The sequence below is a fragment of the Antennarius striatus genome, chromosome 8 (genome assembly GCF_040054535.1).
Source record: "Antennarius striatus isolate MH-2024 chromosome 8, ASM4005453v1, whole genome shotgun sequence".
In the NCBI taxonomy this organism is placed as follows: Eukaryota; Metazoa; Chordata; class Actinopteri; order Lophiiformes; family Antennariidae; genus Antennarius; species Antennarius striatus.
In genome coordinates this window covers 21,522,957-21,542,338 of record NC_090783.1, presented here as the reverse complement: position 1 = coordinate 21,542,338, position 19,382 = coordinate 21,522,957, and the positions used below count along the sequence as shown (strand labels likewise).

General features: G+C 37.3%; 1 long non-coding RNA gene across 1 annotated transcript; it reads right to left on the bottom strand.

The window, feature by feature from the left end:
• Positions 1–12,489: 12,489 nt before the first annotated feature.
• LOC137600718 (uncharacterized) lies at positions 12,490–15,158 on the bottom strand. The gene is made up of 4 exons (XR_011036973.1): positions 15,062–15,158; positions 14,847–14,931; positions 14,262–14,591; positions 12,490–12,998 (listed from the first exon to the last, which is right to left on the bottom strand). It is a non-coding gene; the product is annotated as an uncharacterized lncRNA (long non-coding RNA).
• Positions 15,159–19,382: the final 4,224 nt, after the last annotated feature.

Below are 19,382 nucleotides of genomic sequence, written 5' to 3'. Positions count from 1 at the left end.
TTTCAAAATTGCCTTTTTCTGCTTCTGGCTGGAATGGAAATTGAGTCGTTGTTAGAAATTGAGGTCACTCTTGAGATAGGGGCAACTAGCAAATCCTGCTGCATTGATTTGATTTATATAGTTCTCTAAAGGTTTGAATATGTGATGAAGAATGTCTCTTCAAGGGTAAATGAAAGCAAATGGAATTTATTTATAGTGGGATAATGAAATATTGAAGTTTTATTTGTTATATCAAAGAGCATAGGGACTACTAGAGACCAGTCTTCTAGACAGTAGAAAATCTCTGGTGAAAAAAGAGATTTTCAATAAATTTATCAAAAACTACAATAGTAGAAACTATATATTAGAAACTATATACATATTAGAAACTACATATGACCTTGTAGTTTCTAATGGCAATTTTTTTTTGCCATTAATAATAAAGCTATCTCTCTTGCCATAGCTGGTTTCTTTGATTATCATATTTATACCCATTCTTCCTTTTTCTTAAATTTATCTATCTTCATCCTTTCCTCCCTCCTGACTCACATCATCCTGTGTAGTTTCCCCCCCCCCCACCCCTGACAACCTCCTTTCCATCTCTCTGCTGAGGCTGATAATGAGCTACGCCAAGCAGTGATTGGTTTCCATGACATTTCCAGACAAGTCTCCTGCTCATTCATCAACACATTTCTGAATGTCTTGGTAGCTCTTCCACCAGCATGTGATTCTACACCATTAGGCGTGCATTCAAGTGAAAAATAGTGTACAGTGTTATCTCTCAAAATTTTGCACTGCGTAATTGCCAGGAATTAACCTTGCCTACACATTCAATAGTACATTCACAATAACAGTAACAGACTTATCTATTCCACTTTAGAAACAGCAGAATGACAGATTATCCGTCTGATTAGACAGTGGGAAGTTGAAGTTGGGACATAGGAGATAGCTTTACTCTTTTATATTGTCATCCCCGTGTGAAATGACATACCGGCCACATTCAGGTTCTCACGACTTCAGCCCACTCATAGTCTTTGGATGGGAGTCACAAAGAGCTCAGAGGAATAGAATAAACACATTCCCATGATTCTGCCTACACACCAAACAGTACACTATTGACTTTGTGCAACCCCAGCAAGGACTACTACACCCACTCGTGCAGCATGACTTACTGTTTTGGCTCATGTAATGATCCATTATGTTAATGTAGGAATATCTGGGGAATTGTTGTATAACTGAGAAGAAATGCTTGACACATCCTCAGCTCTGGTAAAAAAAAAAAAAAAAAAGTTCACTTAAGATAGACTTTTTAAATGGAGCCAGATTGCTAATCATACTTATTATGCAGCAGACATACAGTATGTATTTCATGCTGAATTTTAAAATGTGCCTTCTAAAACAAATTAAATCTGCATTCAAATTTGCTCAAAATGGAAATGAATATATATATTATTTTGGATTGTATATAGTCTTAAGTGAATGTAATTATCATCTGTTGTGCAAGTCCCAGCAGGTGCACTTTGCATGTAAAAAATATTGTTAACAGTCACGCAGACGCACAGGTTCAGGTGGCTGGAATTATTAACTTACATATGGCACAGGGGAAAATTGTTGATCGCAATCACTAATTATGGTATCTATGTACAACTCAGAATTTTCATTGATTAAATCTCATGCATGACCTGTGAGATGGAGATCTGAAGGTGAGAGTAAATTCTGCACCCGGAATCCACATTTGAGCAGCACGCATCATGAGTGAGACATGTGTGCCGAGGGAAAAGGACATCCACTTATATGGAGCACCGCACGAGCACATTTTGATGCTAATACCCTCATTACCATAACACTCGCTGTTGCTTTTTGTAACTCAAAGAGGGCAACTGCAGAAATCAAAAGACTTCGACAAACAAACTCATCCACCGTGTGCTGCCAAAATTATCCGCACAGGTCATGTCATAGATTTTCAAGGCTTCTGTTTACAGTTTCGTCTGTAAACCCCTGATTAATCTTGTAGGTCAAATGTTACATCACACAGAAAATGAATGCAATGAATTGCTGTTGGAGAAACAACGACCTCTGTGCAACAGATTTGAAGTAAAAAGAACCATCTACATCCATGGTTTTTGGATGCAGAAGGAAGGCTAATAGACCATAATGTTTTTAATAATACCGTCTTTAAACTGGAATTAAACTAGCTGCAATATTTTACAGACATTTTCTCTCGTGAGGGACATATGGGGAAAAAAACCAAATCCTTCTAAGAGTATGACGTTGCAAGATGAAACTATCATCACACTAATTGAAAATTTTTTCAGCAGTAGGAACCTGCAGAAATCAATTTTTTACATGTTTATTCACTGAGTTGACTTTTTGCAACCTGCATGTTTACCAAGTTAAGAGATTTTAACAGAGAGTTAAAGGTTTCTCTGTCACTTAAAGTCTGTCTCCATAAACCGAGCGTAGCTGACTTGCCTGCCCAAGCCCTAGATAATCCTCTTTATTGCTATGACAGTTCTCACAAACAAAAATATTAGTTTGAAAGTTCTTAGAAGGGGTGTCATTCCATTTGCTTCTGGTATATGGCAATCTTCAGTTGCACAAAATGTTCAGACTCTTGGTTTAAATATTTGTTAAAAAAAATTGATTTTGGATTATTTCCAGGGGTTTGACTTTCATTACATGGCACTTGGTGCAATTAAATCTCTTGTGATTTTATTTTGTGAGAAGTATCTACGAAGATTTTAAACTGTTATTTTACAACATGAGACATGTTTTCTCTATGGATTATTCCCAATGTATCTGTTGCCCTCTTTTTACACTCAGATTTCCCACTGTGATTCCGGACTAATTCCTACATGGGAGACACAGGCCACTTCATGCTGTACCCATATGACCCCCACTCTACCCAAGAGATGGAGGAAATGCATCCAATCATAAGTAAACTCTATTGATTGCTACCAAGGTGACAACAATCATTGACAGGGACTGTTGGACTAAAATACAGCATAGACACATGCACCTACATTGTTTAAGGATTTCTTTTTTAGCTTTTTGTCAGGCAGGTGATAAAAATAAGAATGGTTTAAATGAATAAAGTACAAAGGCTTTCAGGACAGAAGCCACCCCTCTTTTATGGATTGTAAGTGTGTTTCACCATGAATGTGTGTCAGATCATGACCTATACTTCTGAGATCGTAATCCATCTGAAAAGCTCTGCAGGATGTCTGCAAAGAGGAGTGACCTGATCGATATTGTCACAGAAAATATCTCTTTGGGGATAGATTAAAACATCCAAGCTTTGCAAACTTAACCTCCTTTGTCTTGTTCATTCCAGTCAGGCATTTTTCTGAGGTTTGCTGTGCTTGTTTTATTCAGAAGGATTATACTGTCTTTATAACTTTTTCTTCTCAGGGCTCATTTCTGTGGCAAGAATTTTAAATATACAGTGACTCCATCTGAATTCAAAGAGGAATTATTCTGGTTCCTCTTCTTTTTTCATTAAATGTCATACCAAGAAAAACAAAAAACAAGAACACTCAAACCTGCAATGAGGCCACTTGGTTTCCAGTTATGTTGGCACACCTACAATCAAGCATCCCACAATGGTGACACCTATGATATGACTCAAGTTATCATGAAACACTACTACTAGAACCTGCAATCGTAGTCTTCAATTCAAACTTCAGGTCCAGGTCCAATATTTCTAAATGGTTTCCATATTTCTAGAACAACATAATTGATATTAGACATTTTTTAAGATCTGTTATTGCAATTGGAGCTCAAGGTTGCATTCAAATACACAAATGAGAGGACGTGGAAAATATGTGGAATTCTTTGTGGAGGAGGATTATCTTAACTTGTTAAAAAAAACAAAACATCAAAAAATGCCTGGATTCTTATCCTGATCCATATCATCACCAAAATTTAATCATCTCTTAGATATGCTAGGATCTATCTGTAGTTCAAATCTCATGTAAATGTGTCCATTAGATTTTGCTTATGCCCTCAACAAAAGAAGTAAAAAAATCAAACGAAGTAAACCTATCACATTCTTTATTTATCTTTATCTGATAGTGGCCATACTTTGCGCATTTTTATTGTTAATGCACTCATGTTCACTTATGGTATAATAACTTATGGTATAATCAGCTATGAACTTTGGACACATATTTTCACACCATATACTGCAATGCTACGACACATTGCAAAAACCATATCAAGATTCAAATTCTGGTGTGAAGGCTTAGCTAAATGCAATCTGGCAATGGGTTCTCTATGTTCCCAGGTGGTGAATTTGAAACTGTGACTCATGAGGCATCGCAGGATGCATCCATGATCCAAAAGCATTAATCTACTCAGTGACCTAATTTGTTCCATGTGGAGATTTAACTTTAAAAAACAACATAGAAAGTATTCTGTGCTATAATATGGATAATTCATCATTTGTGTCATTTTCATTGTGAAAACCCTTTACAGTATTTATATATAGGACACATGAATTAAACCAGTATGTTCGCTGATAATGAAAAGACTTCACAGATACATATTTCTCTCTGCCAAAACAGAGGTGATAAATATATACGTATGTGTGCTGATCGTTCACCTTAATGTATATCTTTCCTGCATGGTTTCTTGTGTCAAGTACAGTATGTATGTGTTTGCAAAGAACATTTTGTCTGACTTGCTGTCTCTGCTGTTTTGCATCAAATGGTTTCTGTTGACTTTTCCAGGACACCAAGAGTGTGTTTATTTCCGCAGACGGCTTTTCTGAGTACGTGGTGTGTGAAGTCAATAAGAACCCGGAATATTATCCGTTTACCATCTAATAAACACGAGTTGAATTTTTTTGAAGAAACATGTGTGAGCATTTAAAAATGAATCAATTAAAATGAAAAATCACGTTTATTTATCATTTATAAAAAAATATATTTTATATTCATTTTGACGTGATTATATTAGGGAGACCTTCACTTTTTAAGAAGTAATTCATGTGTTTGAGAACATAATTTTTTAGCTGTTTTAATCTTTGAATGAATAAAGACCATTAAGACATAAATTAGGGTCACTTTATTATATGTGTTAAGACTATGAAAAATTGTATCATGACCATTATTGGATAAATTCATTCATTCATAGTCATCCGCTGTCGTGGGTCACCATATCCAAATTACCACTGACATCTTAATTGTGCTAAAACTATATCAAAACAAGAGATTACTATTTTGAATAAAGGAAATCACATTTATTGTTTCCAATTTTTAGGAGTGCATTAACCACACAGGTTTTTGAAAGATATACTGAGTGTGAGTCATCCACCTGATGGAAAGAAGACTTTGATCATTGTGAGTTCTACGAATATCTTCTATCCTATGATACATTCAATTTAGAGTGGCCTTTAAATGGTCTCTGCCATCTCTGGAGGATGATTCACTTTGAAGAGAACGCCATTGCCATTATATAGATACTCCATGCAGGGATCCGTCAATGGTTCCCTTATTTTGCAATAATTTGAGATCACATCAGACTAAATCACTCAACAACTCCATCTCTGTCCTCGTATGCCCTCAGTCATTTCAGTGTCATCAAGCGCACTCAGAAAGCACAAGTGTCCAGCAATTAGAATTGATGCATACTGCACTGAGCTTATTAATACAAAAGAGACAGGCGTACTCCCCTATGGTTCAGAAGCAATTGCCATAATAAATTAAGATGCGGAGCAGGGTTTGCATGTTTGGAATTAAGGTAAGGCAAGTGTTACATAAATCTTATCTTACATAACTACACAGACACACAAACAGGCAGGAAAGTGAAGCAGTGGCACATATAACAAAGGTGCCGGGGTCTCCAAATAATAGCATTACCACGCTGATATTGTTCTTTAACTGCCAATCTGACGGCAGCTAACCGAGATTGCATCGACCTTCCGCTGATGGAATGAATAGATGGATGGTGTCTTTGAGACCAGCAGATTCAAGGGAAACATAGCCGACAATGTTCACAAGTGACTGTAAATGTTTGCTTTAAAATGATATAAATGGGATGCAGTACATGTTGAGATAATTCCTGCCAGTGGCTGATCATGATCCTATTCAAGGCAGACATACAGTAGATTGTAATACAGTACTCTGGAGATGGTATGTTATATTACAAGCTTGAGAGATGAACCTGTATTGATGATTCACAAAGGACTTGATTTATGTCTGGTTTGGCTTGATATGGTGCAGCCCACCTCCTCCTCAAACCTGATACTGTTATCAATATGTGTAAGAGACACTCCATTTGTTTGGTTAATATATTTTTAGATGCAATCAAACATAAACAGATGACATATTGATCCTGCACTGCTCAGAATTGTTCAATAAAATATGCATGGATCATAGATGGGATATTGAAAATAGCAATGACTGCTCAATATGAGGCCAATATAAAAGCCAAGCAGTCAATTTTGAAACTGATAAGTAAACTGCTTATTTATGAGCAATGAAATGTAGTTGACACAATATGTAAATATAAAGACTCGCTATTTTTTATTTGGACTTCAATCAATAATCGATAAGCTTTCCCAGTGGCAAAGAGAATCAGTGAGTCCATTATATTTCTGCTCCTGTGTAAGAAATTACACAGGAGCAGAAAATAATAAAAAATATTATTATTATATAATATTATATTATCCTTTGGTCATCTCTGCTTTTTTGCAGACGATGGACCTTTATCGTGCACTGGGATGATTTGCAGCAGAGTGTGACGCAAGTGGGATGAAGATCAGCACCTCTAAATCTGAGGCCAAGGTTCTCGACTGGAAAAGAGTGGTGTGCCCTCTTCAGGTCGGTGGAGAGTCTTTGCCCCAAGTGGAGGAGTTTAAGTATCTTTGGGTCTTGTTCACAAGTCAGAGAAGGATGGAACATGAGATTGACAGATGGATTGGCACAGCTTCGGCAGTGATGCGGTCGCTCTAAAGGTCTGTCGTGGTGAAGAAGGAGCTGTGTCACAAGACGAGGCTCTTGATTTACCGTTCATTTATGTTCCTGCTCTCATCTATGGTCATGAGCTTTGGGTCATGACCAAAAGGACAAGATTGCGGCTGAAATGAGTTTCCTTCATAGAGTGGCTGGGCGCACCCTTAGAGATAGGGTGAGGAGCTCAGTCGCCAGGGAGGAGCTCGGAGTAGAGCCGCTGCTGCTCCACCTCGAGCGGAGCCAGCTGAGGTGGCTCGGGCATCTGTTCTGGATGCCTCCTGGACGCCTCCCTGGGGAGATGTTCCGGGCTTGTCCTACCGGGAGGAGACCTAGGGGAAGACCTAGGACACACAGGAGGGACTATGTTTCTCGGCTGGCCTGGGAACGACTCGGGATCCTCCCGGAGGAGCTGGTGGAGGTGTCTGGGGAAAGGAAAGTATGGGCATCCCTCTTGAGACTGTTGCCACCGCAACCTGGCCACAGGTAAGCGGTTGAATATGGATGTATTGATATTAACATCACACCTCCTTAAACATGCACTTCAGGAGAATTGATCAGTTCCAAATTGTCTGTGGGTGTGAGTGTGTGTGAGTGATGGTTTGTCTTTCGTGTGGCGCTGCGGTGCACCAGCGTCACCCTGGAGTGGCCTCCGCATCTCACCTGTCACTCCGCTGGAATAGGCTCCAGCAACCTCTGTGACCTGCGAAAGCGGAAAAAACCCCCTGAATACTACAATTAATGAATTAATGCAGCTTTTTGGCCAGGTCGTTATTGTTAATGAGGATCGGATCTCAATTGATTTACCTGGTTAAATAAATAAATAAATAAATCTGGTTCACTGCACCACCTGGATTTTATGAAAAACATTTTGTAAGTGAAAGTTACATTTGAGAGGTGAGGGTTAAAACATACTCCATTTACAAAACATGCACGCACGCACGCACATGTGCACAACACACATGTGCGCGCACACACATGTCCACAAACTAAACAAACATGTCTGGCTGCTATCTGTGAGCTGTATAAATGCATCAGGTACGCGTGAAGTGTTCTTGCAAGAACAAAGCATGAAAGGTTAAATGTACAATGTAGAGGAACACAAGTCTTCTAATATCTATTATCATCAGCATCTGTTGGGAATTTCTCATCCTTTTAATGCAGCTTTATCATTCAGAATTCCACACAGATTACTGGCAGTAACAAAAAAAAGGAAAAAAATAAAACGTGTCGGGTAGTGGCATATGACTTGCCATATGCCATACTTATTTTTGTCTATATTAGAGGATCGAAAATAATGCAGGAGGAGAGGAAAAACACACTCTGAAGGATCATACGAGGACATGTTCCAGCAACTTTCAAGCTAATCCTGTCAAACAAGCAGCTCTCAGCAGTCACACCTGGATTTTATTAAACAGAGTTATTCAAGCATTTCCACTTCTGCATAAGCTGCAATGTTTTGGCATCTTATTATGACACTCTTAATACTCATACTGAATCTCAGTATGAGACGTCTCTTGTGAGACTTTCTGCAGGCAGTGTCTTCAAACCAATTGGTTCATCCTTCATTCACATAAGAGTATTTCATACACTATTCCAGCTACTGGGAATAAGTAACAATGGCACATATATTGAGTTTTATTAATTTATTTCAAGACTTCTTTTTCTGCTGCTATAGCCTTACAAACAGCGCATCCTCCTTGCATAAGTATGAAAACATCTGAGGAAATCCTCAAATTCTTCTTGCCGGGTTATTTGTTTATTAATGTGTCTAAGTACTCAGTTCATTTACTGATTAAAAGTGCTGGCATTTCACAGTTAATAATCCCTCAATTACATACGTATAAGAATCATGCATTCAAAATTTTGCCTCAGTAAATGAAAGTATCAACAAAGAAGATAGAACTATTAAGACATATTAAAAGCAAAAATATCTCTTGTGCTTGTTATACTATCATATTTCACTATCACTATTTTTACACATGTATGCATACCAGATTAAAGTAGGAAAAAATCATCTGATGCTTTTGAATACTTTGGCATGCCCGCAATGATGATTGTCTTTTGAATTAATCTGCTTTTGAATTTTGTCCTAAAATGAGACGATTAACATTTAAGCTTTTTGCAACGTTGTCAGATGTGCATTATTTTGTAAACTAAGGTTTCTTTTGTTAAGAGAAAAAACCTTAACAAAACTTTTTTTTTGCAATTGACTTGTAGTCTCTTTGAATAATTGTCATTATTATATGCAGGAAATACTCATTTGTCATTGATGTTCAGTTGAATCCAGCACCAAGCTCGGTTGATTTTTCTTTTCTGCAAGGTTAATGCTGCAGCCCCTCGTGTTAAATTAAATGCTACATCAGCACAGCTGAACTCACTGTCATTATCACTAACTGCTGTTTTAATGTACCTTACAGTTTAAAAATAATCAAACTGAGGACACCAATAATAAGATACACAGAAAATGTGTGAAATTTTAGCAATTTTTTCCCATCAATTTTTGAGCAAATGTGAATTGCGTGTTATCAAAGCCCCATCGATGGGAGCAAAATAAAAATGATTAGAGACGAGTTGAACACAAGCAGAGGTTTATATGATTTGTACCACAATTGTCAAGAACAGCACTTATTCTTGTGTATATCAGTCTTGGGGCTAATGTTAGTGTAAAGCATGAAGTGCTTTGCAGAATTCACCAGATTGCTGATCGAATCTCGCTCTTATCTCTTCCTTTCATTGCTCCATCTGTCTGTCTTTCCTCCTGTCAATCCTATTTACCCATCCAGTCTTGTGGTTTGTCAGTCTGTCTCTTATCTTGTCTCTTTCAACGTGTCCTCATCTGCCATGGCTTGGCTGTGGTGCGCGATATAGCCATGGGTGGCTGCTCACCTGACCAGTGGCCACCAGTCTGTCAGGGAGACAATGTAAACCTCTCTTGGATGAGATAATGCAGCCTACAGTCTAATTGGCTAGACACACACACGCACACGCACGCACACACACACACACACACACACACACACGGCAAAACCAGGGGCACACATTAAAACACATCCAAGTTACCATGGGAACTTAACCTGAAGTCCCTGTAAACACTCATCTAAGAGAACACCCCCTATTGTGTACTTTGCACAGATGAGGTTTTCACAAGACAAGCAAACTTCAAGCATTTGGTGGTGATTTAACAAGAGAGCATGTCTGTGTACAGCATCAAGCTTTTTATCTTTTAACAACAGAGAAAATAATGTGGCTCGCTGTGGCTACAAGAAATACTTCATCCAATGATTAGGCAAAAGGAACAATTAACTTTAATTTTTTTTCTTTATTAAATTCATGATTTATAGAAAAAAATTATTATTGCATTGCATTGAACTTCTTCATCGAACCAATTCCTTATCCAGCAAAATATTAAAATATTTTTACACAGTAAAAAAGGATCTGACTTGTCTCTGTTGGTTTGAATCCTGCATCCTGGCATCAGTAAGAAAAACAGTTTGGAATCTTTTTTCCGTTTCTGAGAATAAATATTAAATGTGCATCTTGTTCCTCCTGGTGGTCAGAAGTGTGTACTACAAATAGAAAGAGTAGCAATGTTGCAGAATATTGCTGAACTGAAAAACAACGCTCTCGATGAAGATATTCTTCAGGAAAAGTATTTTGCAGATGATCTGAAATACAAATGACTGGACATTAATCTCAGGGACCATGCAGGAGCAACCACATATCTATGTTTTATTTCCCACAACAACATAGTTTTTATCTTCGTGTTAGATCAGGGTTTTTTTTTTCTGTATGACCAAAAACACAAGGTCATCTGACTTGGTATCTGAGTCACGGTCAGGTCACATCCTGTTAATCACTGTGACTTTAGAGATTAAATCAATGTTACAGTTTTCAGGATTTTTAGTCTCATTCTTTTTTTACCTGAATTGTAAAGAATTTTTTTTGTCAATGTGCATATATATATATATATATATATATATATATATATATATATATATATATATATATATATTTATATATATATATATATATATATAAAACAGTTCCATTTAAACAATTTACTTTATTTCAAAGCATTCTATAGAGTATATCTCATTTTGTAATTACTTAATAGTATTATATATAATCATGTAATCAGAATTCACATAAAACAACCTTAAAATTGTGTTTTTGGAGATTATTATTTCACATATGTCAAAGAACCAACACTGATAATCAATATCTCCGCTGTGTGTGTTTGTGTTTGGATATGGGTGTTTGTGGATGCTTCCCTGTATGCTGGACAAGGTGACCTTAAATCTGTTTACTGAGATGGTTCTCGGGCACAGAGGCATCTTGCTAAAAGTCCTTCCTGACACAACGGGGTACCAGTGTGGCAACAGCATCATCAGAGCTTTTTGGACATGAAAGCTGTCTCATGTCACATCTAAAGTGGTTTCACTGAAGCATTAAAGAGGTAGAGTTTTGGCCCCGCGGTCTGGTTTGTCCTCCAGGTTTGAGCTCAGCCTGCAAAAGCTTGTAAATAGTGGAGGTTATTAAGGTCATTTTTGCAGTTAACTTTGAGTCCTTGAGTAAGCACACATAAAAAATAAAACCTCTCGAGATTATTTCCGGGAATAAAATAAAATTTAAAAACAATGTGCCATGTGTTTGGAAAAGCCTATTAGTTCATTTGTGCTTAACACAGCTGGAGATTGTGGAGGTCATGAGTCTGTGGCAGAATTATTTTGATGGTATGTAGTAGAAACTTTGGGAAATCTGCTCTATAGATTTATAACCACACATACAGTACTATTAGTGTTATTTGTCGGTATGTATGGTATAGATCTCTGAGATTTCTGCAGCCACACTAATTTTACTGAGAATAAGGTTTGGTGGTTAGAAGACAAACATTTAAATTTATCTCCCAGGAACAATTCTTTCCAGGAAAAAGGTTTTAAATGTCTAAAATTATAAATAATCTCAAACATTTAAAACCAAACACCATACCTTTATTGGAAAATGAATTTTATTTTAAGCATGCCAATCCTTGAAATTCAAACGTTTTATCATCCATATAAGTGGTTCAGCACCTGAAACAATTAATTGTAGAACAGCTGCATGGTGGTTTGGTCACAGTTTGTCCACCAGAGGTCAGCATTCAGTCACAAAATACAACGCAACAAGAGAGTCGTTGAGACCAGCCCAGTTGATTTTTGTTCACAAAGGCTTCTGTGTGATTGATCGGGAATTCCCTCTTGAAGGGATCTTTTGAAAAGCAGATTTTCTCATAATGGTGCTTAGAAACTTTCACAGAGCAGCCACACATACATCGACCATGATGACAAGTGGTGTGTACGACTCAGCTAATAATTTTATCTCACTGAGAAAGTAACTGCATATAACTTAAAATAATCTGTGGATAGAAGGTTTTTAGTCCAGGGTTGAATCAAACAAGAAGCCAAAAGGACACACTGAAAACATATGGTTGTATGTTTTTAAAAAACATTTATTTAATGAATCTAATATTTCATATACATTCACCAATGAATGACTTTTGATCACAAAGCTGATTTATTGAGTCTATTAACTATAAGATACTCACCAGTAATGTTGAAGTTCATTTCCGTTTGGAGTCAAAAGAAGTCGTAATAAATGTCCTTATCGCACATGACTTGGATCTGTGCTGGCAAAAGCATTATTTCAATGCGACGGCAAGAAAAATTGAGAGCCAATGAAATGTTTTGACAGTTCCTTGTGAACCAACTCCATTTCTTGCCAGGTGTGTGCCTCTGACCTGGAATTTTGGTTTCTGAATCAAAGCGCTCTGAACATATCTACCGGATCTGGTGATCATTAAAGAGCAGTTGTAAGGCATTTCTGAACTTGCCAGCGACAAGTAACTATGGACAGTCACCCATCCCCATCTGTCCACATGTTTAGTCGTGTTAATGTAGCGTTGAAACCCAGCAGTGAGATTCTGGGAGCCATAAAACCAGTGGACATCTCCATCTGGGTAGACATGTTTGAAGGTGCACATGTGGCCATCGCTCGTCCTGACACCCTCAGCGAACTCACAACAATCTGAGGAGGAGATCATGAAAACGTTTGATAGATGGTTGCAATAAGTTATAAAACACTTGCTGTTCCTATTTGCTGTTTGAGACCAAAAAGATGCCGTACCTCACTGTTTCCGTTATCAAATTAATAATACTGATGATGAGAGGGCAGTGATAGAAGAAGCTTTTGCCAATAATCACTAACAGCATGGCATTATATAACTTTATTATTATAAATGTTTATATAGTTTATGTTTATATATATGTTCAAATTTAATTCATCATACTAAAATACCTACAGAACAGATATTTGTATGCGAAGCAATGACAGTCAACGTGGCTAAATTTAAGTCACAAGATGGGCCTGAATGTAATGTATTAAAGTATTATGGAGTATATGTATAACATAGACAAACAGACAATAAATACCTCAGATTATATTTAAGAAACTCTTTGTGACTGTTTCTACCCCACATTGTCAAAAGCAGATACTCTGACTGATGACTCAGACCACAAGTATCAGTCTTTTAGTGCTTTTACACCAAATACCCTGTTACTCACTACAATTTAGAAAGAAGTTGTATGTATTCAGATTTCCTTACATTCTACAAACAGGGACATTTTCCACATCAGCTGTGCTAAAATATCCTTATTTTTGTTGATAACAATATTACTCAACAAAAGAAATATAAAATGAATTTATTTTGTTTGACAAGAATCTTGGATCAACTTCTTACATCAGATTACTCCCAAACATTAAAGAAATGGACCATAAAGTTTAATGGATTATATGATATTAAACTTTTTCTCACTCACTGTCCCGAGCAAAATATATGGAGATCGGGTTATTTTTCTTCTCCTCACGCAATGGTCGAGACAGACATTTGCCCTCCAGCCTGTTACGGCTGTCAGGGTACTGCATGTGGAAGAGAAACTTTTCCTCAACATTGTCACCAAGCACTTACCTCTGGGGAATCATGTCTCTTTTTGTATTCAGATCTATGCAAATTCAGTAAAATAGTGCTGTACTGCATTGCTATAAATAAAACTGATTTATCCAGGCATAATATTAACAGTTTTAATTTGAATTCAACTTGTTTGTTTACATCCAGTAATTCTGGAGGTAAACATTACTTTTGTTTGTTTACCAGCACACTCCATAGAGAAAGTAGAAAATGTAATACATTTTACACCTTTAAAAAAAACATGTGAACTCAAGAGAAGTAAACAAGTCCTTTCAGATATTTTACATTCTTAAAAATAGTAAAGAGTAAAGATGGACTCTGACCTTGTAATTCCACTGCTGTATATTTATGGCCAGTTCCTTGTTTGGATTGCAGTTTGCACCTGTAGTTTGCGATGTCCCGTGGTTTCATTTCATGAAAGATGAGGGACAACTGGCCGTGTTTGTACTCACAATGGAAATTACTTACAGCGTGTTTGCCATATGTGATTTTACTGTGTTCATTTGCCACAGAGCACAAACGTGTTTTATTCACAGACCATTCCATAAGTTTGACTGATAATCCATTTCGAGATGACAACACTTGGCAGTTTAGGGTAATGTGTTTGCCACACTCTGCTGCAATCGTGGGACTTGTGCTGAGTCTCACCAACTCTGTGAAGGAGTGTACAAAACGTTAGAAATTTAATTGAAAATGTTCCTAACTAGTTTTTCTTTTTAAAGGGAATCAAAAGGTGTTACATTTTGCACTCTTTTGATTATCATTTGCTAATCCTCCACAGAAATTCAATGAACTTTTTTTTTTTTAATACAACTAGAAAATGTGTAATTTTTTTTCAATAACATATTCATCACGCACCAACAGTACAAATATCTACTTAAGTTTAGTTTTAAATAGTTTTCACATACCTTGTGTTGTAAGAGTGGATGAAGTCACAAGCCAGAATAATACATTCAATGCTCTAAACACCATTGTCACATCTGTTGCATCAAACTGTAGTGTAGAGAAGAATCAAATCGCTGTTATTATCAATAAATATATTCATACAAGGCGTAAGTAACCTTGATTTTGATAGGCTGCTATACCTACATCTTGCATCTTATATTATCTGAGTGGAACTGACCTCAGGAGGGTTGGAGATTCTCCTCTGCTCTTCCAGATCTTTGATTCTGAAGGTGCTTTTGTGCCAAGCTATTGTAAGTGAAGACGTTAATGATTACATTTGAAAGTGGAACTCCCAGGATTGCTACAGGCTTATCATTCTGGTGTGGGCGTGTGCTGAGAACTGAACAAGAAGACTGGAAATGGTGTGTGTGTGTGTGTGTGTGTGTGTGTGTGTGCATGTGTGTGTGCGTGCGTGTGTGTGTGATTAATAGAGAGAGAGAGAGAAGAGAGAGAGATTTGGTTTTTAAAAGCACATTTATTCATGAAGAGAGAGAGCAATAACCAAGAGACAGAGTGCTGAAGGCCCATTCATGAAACACCAAAAGCATATGTCTGTTTTTGATGTGTTCACTTCACAGCATTCGCCATTCATAAAGATCTTTTTCCCCCATGAGTTCATGATGAATATTAAATTTTTAAAGTCCGTGGCAGCAGTCACTGGAGAAAGGTTTTATAAATGACTCTCCAAATATTAAAACTCAGGTAAGGATTTTTGTTGCTCTGAAAAACCTTTCTTTGGAAATCATAGAGGAGTAAAACCAACGCATTTAGTGGATTCATTCACTGATCAAAGACACACACAGCTGATGAGAGACACAAATGGTAAATGATATGTTTAGGAGGATAAAATTTCATAATATTTGTGAGAAAATAAGTCTATACTTGAGGTCATCCCTGTAGGTTCTGACTGGGGGCAGCCTCAACCCAGGTCTTAATTGCTGTCTGCCAACCACCCAGTGAGAGGCCCGTATGTTGACCTCCGTGGCCGGGGTGAAGACCAGTGGGGAGATGGTGCAGCAAGTCATGATTCCTAATTCCAGACCATGCTGTGGTGTCCTTTGCTGTTGTCAGTGAGATGAGAGAGCTGGTGGGACTCTAAAGTAGTCAAAGGCTGTCCACAGGGGGCCGCCAGGAACCGAACCAAAGGCATTTGTGAGGTCCAGGAACGCCACATGCAGATCTTTTTCCTCCTTCTCGGTGACCTGGATCTGACGCCAAATGACACTAGGGTGCTTTCTGGATTGGCGTGTCAACCAGATTGTTGCTTTGCAGGAATCATGTCAGCCTATGAGCAGCCAAGCTAAAGAAGATTTTCCCCTCGACATTTAGAACGCTTATCTGGTAGAACTGAACAATTTCTGTTGAGTCCTTTTATTTGCTATGCTATGCACTAGCTTTGACCATAGATCAAAGCTAGTGCATAGGTAGATCAAAGCACTGGCTTTTAATCTATGGTCTTACTCACACTTGGCCTTCTCCCTCGTCTTTCTATCTTATCCGGTTCCCTTCCTCCTCTCTTTAGTGGATTTGGGCTGAGCAGTGCCACTGTTTAAGTGTAAAAGTAACTTATTCCGCAATATTATTATTGGCAGACTCAAGAGTATTTTCTATTCCCGTTGATATGACTTGTGTTTGCACATTGATATTAGATAGAGATAGGTAGAACTCAAGATAGAGATAGAGAGAAACTTATTAATCCCTTTGGTGAGACTCCCTCAGGGAAATTACGACTCCAGCAGCCTCGGTTATCAGCAAATAGAGTCAAAAGCATAGATTGTACCAAACAGTATATCATCTGATCACGTGCACTAAAAGACCTTCATTTATTTTATTAGCCTTGCATTGCTTTGAAATCTGTGTCCTCTATTTTTTGCCCTTAACCTGACGTCTCCATCATACACAGTCAGGAGTCACATTTATGAGCAGATGTGAAGCTTTGCTACCCTCATAAACACATCCTGACCCAATTCCCTCTTGCAGAGACTATCTAGCAGACCGATAATACCTAGTAGAAGGATTTTTGAAGGGTAAAGAACTAGAGTACATGATGAACAGTTAAGATGAGTTTGAAAAATTCATTTTTTGGGCTGAAATTATAAATCGGATTAAGAAGCTATTGTGAAAAATTAGTTTCACTTAAATTTAATAAAATACCACCATCTCATTCCACATCTGGAAATTAGAAGGGAGCAAATTCAAACACGTGCAGCCCTTCCCCTGGTATTTTTGTTCTTTGTTTTTTTTTTTCTCTCAATACATTTAGATATATTTTGCATCTATTTTTCATTCCAGTCATATTAATGATGTACAAAATGACCTTTTCAATGAGCAGGAACAAAAACCAAAGCAGACCAGTGGAAGACCAGGAAGAAAATGTAGATGGGAGGGTTTAGTGTAATGTGGAGAACAGTTGATAAGCTACACAGCATTGGACTGTTTGTGACACAATATAGCAAGAAAGTCAACATTACATTAGGTCTCACTGGGAAGATCCAACAAGTCAAGTAAGTATTTTTTCATGGTTTTATAAATGGTTTTATCAAAAAAAATTAAAGGTTATCTCTTTTCCATTTTTGAAGGGTATCGTCCTTCCCATTAGACATAGCCTGTCATTTTGTTGATGAACATGACTTTACACTATACTGGAGCAGAAATTCCCCTTGAAAAAGCTGCAGCTTCTACATGAAGATTGAGACATTAGAGAGCATTGTGCCTTGCCAATTGTGGCCCAGTGACACATCAGTTTCAGCACAATCTGAACACTGTTACAGGCTTCAAAGGGATCCAGTTGAATAATCTTGATTGCTGCACAGCTCCCTGCTGCAGCTGGCAGGAACAGGATTTGGAGGGATTTAGGGCTGTAGTGAAAACTGTCTTAAACAACCGGGACTGTATTGTGAATCTTAACATTAAGAATACAGCACAATCTTTCTCCCTCAAAGTGACACTTGTTAACTTCTCCCTTCCTCCTCTCTTTAGTGGTTATTGTTCTTGCATGCTAAGTGGAATTAGAGACCCACCCTAAGAAACAATTACAGCCAGACTTTGAATGGCTAACACAAACCTTACTTATACCTAAAATTATCATTATTAAGCGTGAAACTGGATAAATGGATAAACCGGATTATGCTTTAAATTTGTAGGTTAACCAGTCAAAGTTACGGTATTTGACACTGATTTAATGTCCTTCCTGTGATACAGACTTGATTGTTCACAATGAATGGGTTTGATGTTTGGAGAAAAAAGCAGGCAATGGTCATCAGAGACAGGGGTCAATAGAAAGACCAATTTTTTGTAAATAGTTTTGACTGTTATTTCTGAATTCCAATACATTATTAATAATATGATAATAACAAGGCAGTCAGAGACTGCAACATCCCGCGACACCCTTGAATTCAAATTTTTACCCTGACCTACTTTCATAACGGTCGCAGGAATTAATTCTGTATTGACATTGACCTAGTTTTCCAAAGGTGAAGGTCATCATCACATCTTTGTCCCTCTGGCTTCTTGAGAATGTTTCTTTTTGTTTTGTGATTATATTAATGTGCTTTTTCTTTCATCTTTCTATCTGCAACGGTTGTGAAGATATTTGATGGACGGACGGACCAACAGACAATTACATCACCACTTCGCGGGGTGTAATTATTAGTATTTAATAATTACTCACTGAAATAATATGAATATTAAATGATTAAAGTATGACTTTTTGTTGAATAAACTGAATGAATTTATTTTTTTTAAACTCTTTTCAAATCTAAACATTCCACGCCTGTATGTGTAGTTACTACATCTGCACCTAACAGTTGTAAGACTTTATATGATCATATAGTTTGGGAAAATCTGCATTGCCAATGTTAATGTTACATAAATACAAGAAGCATTTGGGAATATAGGACTAAATTATCATAATCTCAACAAGGAGAGTCATGCTTTGACTGAAATGAAGAAAAACAGAAATCTCAACCACAGCTGCAGACGCAGGAGGAGGATTATCCAGCCTAAATGTGTATTCATGTGAGAGACAGAGAATTCCACAAAGTGCTAAAAATAACTGAATGAAATGAAAGTGAATTTAAATAACTGCTATTGACAGTCTTACATATTTCATGATGGAAAAAAAAAGAAAAAAAAAAGAATGTCACCAACCAATATAACAAGGCCAAGACTGAAAACTGTACGGGAACTTGAAAGTGCAGAGCAGATAATTGGAAACCCCCCTCTGAGACCCACTCACAAGCCCCTTTATCTCTGACATACAATCCATTACTGAAGCTTCATCAAAGTTCACAGATTTTTTTTTTCTCCTGAAAGATCTGCTTTTATCATATTTTCTTTTATGAAAAACATGACTATGCTCATTTATCATGACGATTATGACATAGATGCCACAATTCACGGCGCCTCAGTTTGCAAGCAGGTTTTAAATTGAACCAGTCAAAACGATCAATCCACAGTACCTTCCTCTAGTGCTCTTTGTTGCAGTTCTGAAGGTCAAA